The 4,661-nt window shown below is 50.7% G+C and overlaps 1 long non-coding RNA gene across 2 annotated transcripts in view; it reads right to left on the bottom strand.

Annotated features, from left to right (window-relative positions):
• The window catches only part of LOC107195451, a 32,726-nt gene that overhangs the window by 11,381 nt on the left and 16,684 nt on the right, over positions 1-4,661 (bottom strand). For both annotated transcript variants that reach the window (XR_001516585.2, XR_001516586.2), the window contains exon 2: positions 2,411-2,578. This is a non-coding gene — a long non-coding RNA (uncharacterized LOC107195451). The remainder of the gene's footprint in view (positions 1-2,410; positions 2,579-4,661) is intronic.

The following is a 4,661-nucleotide window of genomic DNA, read 5'->3' as shown; positions in this document are numbered from 1 at the left end:
TCTGTTCGTTGCTCTTCCGGTCTGGGCTTCTCTGACCACACCCTGGGGCAGAGAGGACCGCCCCTTCTTGGAAGGTATATGTCCCTAGCAAGCATGCTTGTCCCCTGCTGCCCCGTCTCCCCTCCCTCGTGCAGGCCTGGGCCCCTTCTCGGCTCAGGCCGGACCTGCGACAACTCTACAATTGAACCTCGTGCATCGGGAATAGGAAAGTGGTGTCGGTTTTACACGATCTTCCCTGAGATCACTTCCAAACCAATTTTTTGTTTTCAATCCTTTCATCCGTGATTCTGAGCTGTGGTTCGTTTTGCCTCTAAGGACCCCTGGCCATCTTTTGGGTTAACAGCCGGGATGTTCTCGGCGCTCTAATAAATTGTGACTTCAGGTGGAAGGTTGCTCTTTGCTGGAGGCAAGTGATTAAACATTTTAACAGCGCAGCAAGCTTATCAGTAGACTTACCAAAACTAAAAATAAAAAATAAATAAACGAAGAGATTTTATTCTTCCAGCTTGTTTCAGAGTATCTTACTACCGGGGTCAAATGTCTGTCAAAGACTTTTGAAGCTCAGATTTGACTTTGAACGATCTCGAAAGGTTTCTGTAATGCACATTGCTTCGTGCCCCATAAACCCAAGGGGTTCGCCTGCATGTGTCTAACTATCCCGTTCAATATCACCGTGGCGCCTAAAAGCGTTTTAATATAGATATTAAATATACCCATATCATCGCCTTGGCGAGAGCCCACGCTGTGCTTTGGGTCTTCCAAGCCATTTGCTGCTGACATACACTATTAAAACTAAACCTACCCTGAGGAACTCGTCATTTCACACAGTATCAGGACTAATGTCATCCTTTAAGAGGCTGCGGAGATTGGCCGACTACGGAGGCCCCAGACGACGATGGAAACATAATCGTGTGACATAACCTTTTTTGCAGAAATGACTTTCGTCATCTCTAATATGTCGGTTAGATGCTTATTTAAGACTTGTACTATTGAGCAAATATTGATGCCTTCAACGAAATCAAAAACATCAATGCCGCGATTCGATAAAGGATCGGATTCACTTGTGGGGTTCGGGACCGAACGGGCTGTGAAACAGCCCCAGAATCTGTGTAGGAGGTCGGAGGGGAAGGGACAGGGAGACCCGTTTCAATTCTACTACCTCCGTCTTCCGTACCCGCCAGACCCCGGCACATACAGGTTTAAAGAATCTGTACAATAACCTCATAAAGGAGGTCTTGTTTTCATCCCCGCTTTACAGATGAGGCAAACTGAAGTTTAGCACGTTCTGTCAAACTGAAGTTCAAACAAGGTCACTGCAAGTATGTGGCAGAACTGAGAGGTGAATGTGCTTTCGACTCCAAAGTCTGTCTGCAATGCACTGTATCATCCTCACCGTTGCTAGAGGGACCAGGGCTGTGACAGCTGTCTACTCCACCCACAGGGCAGAGAAATAAGTTTACAATGTGATTCAGCACCTGGGCATCCATTGATTTGGGCAACCAATATTTCTTGAGCGTCTACAACACACTGGGCACTGTGTTATGTACAGAGAATCCAGAAATGAAAAAGGCCTAGGTCCCAACCCCAACCACAAAGCCGGATGTCTCCACGCGGACCCGCGTGGCTTGGTGGAGTTGGATGCCCACACTGAATCCTGCACAGCCTGGTAGGCGTGAGCGTGTTGTGTGCCCGCACAGTTTCGTAGCCCTTCTGATGGACTGCGTGGGCTCAGGGACCTCTTCCAACCCTATCAGACCCAGAGTTTCACAAACGAGACTCTCCCCATCACATCAGACTCAGGGGTCCCCAAAGGTGCAGACACCATCACTCCACAGACAAAACCAGCATCTGTTGTTCACTGTTACACAACACCGTGACACTCATCCACCGTCTGTCTGGTCCTCTTAGCAGCCCAGGAAAGCAGGCATTATTAGCCCGTTTTACAGATGAGGAGAGACTGAGCCTCAGACAGGAGAAATGATTCGCCCAAGGGCGCTTGGATGGAATGATACGGCGGGACGAGGACACCAGGCGCTCTTCACCCTCCCGCGGACCCATCACAAGGGATGACATCGTCCAAGAGCTTAGGGCTTGCCAGGCCCTTCGAGGTAGGTGCTGTCGTTATGCCCACTTTAGGGTGAGGGACGCTAGGCACAGGGCGGTAAGTCACTTGCCCGAGCTCACGACACTGGGAAGGGACAGACACACCCCTGGAACCCCGGCCTCCGACACCTCCATCAAGCTTCCAAGCCCTCCTTCATAGAGTGATTATCTTCAAATAAAGACACTTGGTCTTAACGATGTGTCAGGTCCTCTGTGGTCACCGTGCTGTTTCTGGGGACAGAACCGTTACTAAAGGTAAAACATGGATAGTATTCATTCTCTCCTCGTCGCTCTGTCCCCCGCTTACCTCTCGGATGCTGGGACCCCGGCAGCCTCATAAGTTCTGGGGCTCTTGGAAGAGCCTCTTCAGAAAACGAGGGGCTCTACGGCCACGCCAACCTGAACGTGCCCGATCCCGTCTGATCTCGGGAGCTAAGCAGGGTCGGGCCTGGTTAGTACTTGGATGGGAGACCACCTAGGAAAATAATAAAAAATAAGGGATTGTAAGCTGACAAGGTCCTTACAATCTGTGAGGTCAACCAAGGGTTGCCTCGCCTGAAAAATAAAAATTTTTTTAAAAAAGAAAGAAAAGGAGGGAGATTTATTTTTCCAAGAAAAAGAAAAAGAACTTGCAGGAGGGGTCCAGCACAGGGGAGGAGAGGGGATGGAGAGAGGGCACTGGAGCTGGTCCTGGGGGAGGCCTGGGGGCGACGGCGTGGGCCTCTGCCTAAGCCACGCGGCTGGTCTGACGGCATTTGGCAAAGTCAAGCCGCTTCTCGTTGCTAGTCATTTCTACCTGCTGCATTTGCATATGCATATGATATCTGTTATCCTAATTATATCTATTTTCCCAGGTACAGACAGACATACCCCCCGAGCTGGGGTGCCCATTAGCAGATCACGCGGGCCTCTGCAGCTGTGTTTTGATTAGCAGAAAAGGCTCTTTGGCATTGGAGAACTGAAATCGCCTTGTAGAGTATGACAAGGGCAGCCAAGCGTCTCGCAAGTGAAAATCAGAGGTTTCTCTAAGGAAGGAGCGAGAACAACCACAACGAATTAAAGGAATAACCTCTAATGGTTTCGACTGTGAAAGCTGTCACGCTGCAGGCCTGCCAGCCATCAGAGCGCGGCACCCGAGCTCTGAGTCAACCCCATACACACTCCTAGAAAGAGGGGATGGCAGCAGGGGCCCCCAGGAGGAGCCCAACCCACCCTTTCTCCAGCAGGGAGGATGTGAAGGTAAAGAGGCCAAGGATGGTTGGAGGAAGGAGTATTATGGGTCATGATCCCTTCCCGCCTGCCTCACAGGACTTGCAAAAAGTATTATACAAATCATTGTGCAAATCGCCACAGGCCTCTTTTAGACCCTGAGGCTCAGGGAGCCTTTAGACACCTTAAGGTGTCTTCACGATTGCCTGCTCCCACCGTAGACTTCATGCCCAAGCCCTGGCTCCTTCCTTGGGAGGATCGTGGCCCTGTGTTACACATGCGGCTTACGGGTCAACAGGGTCAACAGCTTACGTGTTAAGTGTGTGAATTCTTTGAAACACATGGCATGCTCCTAAGTTCTCTCCTACCCGACCCTCCACAACTGTATAAGGGAGCGCGAATGGAGTTTAATGACCCAAATTATACTGAGCCTAGAGGCATTAAGGGACCTGCCTCAGGTCAAATGATCAGGATGCACTGAACTTGACCTTGAACCCAGGCGCCCTAAGTCTGGTGCCATTTACTCTACATTTCCGTGATTAAAATATTACTCAGGCAGAATGGTGGACACCTGGAGAGGCAAGGAACATCAGGAGAGGGAATTACCAATCTCACCCACACCGCCACCAACACCAATAACAACGACAACAACACCGCCACCAGTAACACCACCGCCATCACCACCACCGCCGCCAACACCGCCACCAACAACAACCAAAAGAGGGGTGGGGTTCTCACTGGAGAGGGCCACGTCGGAGGGGGAACAGGCCCTCGTGAATTGAAAATACTCCTCAGGTGATTACTCTGTGTTCCCAGGTGTGCCTCGTCGAGAGTTATTCATTCTTTCTTTCCTTCATCAAATATTCCTTGAGGACCTACTGTACACCAGACCTCGTTCAATGCAGCTTGCATGCAGCTGGAGGCAGAGGAGGAGCAGTTGTGCTAAAGGCCACGACGATCAGGAAACAGACTGGCTGAGACCAACTCAGACAGGGCAGGGCCTCTGAGGAAGGGCCTCTGAGCTGAGATCCCCATGGAGCATGAGCCAGCCCCGCAAGAGCTGAGGGGAGAGCCTTTTGGCAGGCATGCGAGACGGTCCATGTTTAGAAGCAGAAGGGGCTGAGTTTGAGAACCAGGGAGGAGGTGGGCCTGGCTGGAGCCAGCTGGAGCGAGGCTGCCAAGGGCAGATGGGACAAGACACGTTTGGAAAGGAAAGCGGGAAGGAACCCCAGGCCAGGCCGCGGAGGTTTTTTTTGTTTTTTGTTTTTTTTTTAGGTTCCCTTTAAGCTACACACAAACTCATGGCTTATAAACAAAAGTGTTTTCTTCATTATATATAGAGAGCGTCG

This window comes from Pteropus alecto, unplaced genomic scaffold (assembly GCF_000325575.1).
Source record: "Pteropus alecto unplaced genomic scaffold, ASM32557v1 scaffold123, whole genome shotgun sequence".
Lineage (NCBI taxonomy): Eukaryota > Metazoa > Chordata > Mammalia > Chiroptera > Pteropodidae > Pteropus > Pteropus alecto.
Note: the sequence above shows the minus strand (reverse complement) of the source record. Positions and strands in the feature narration are given on the sequence as shown.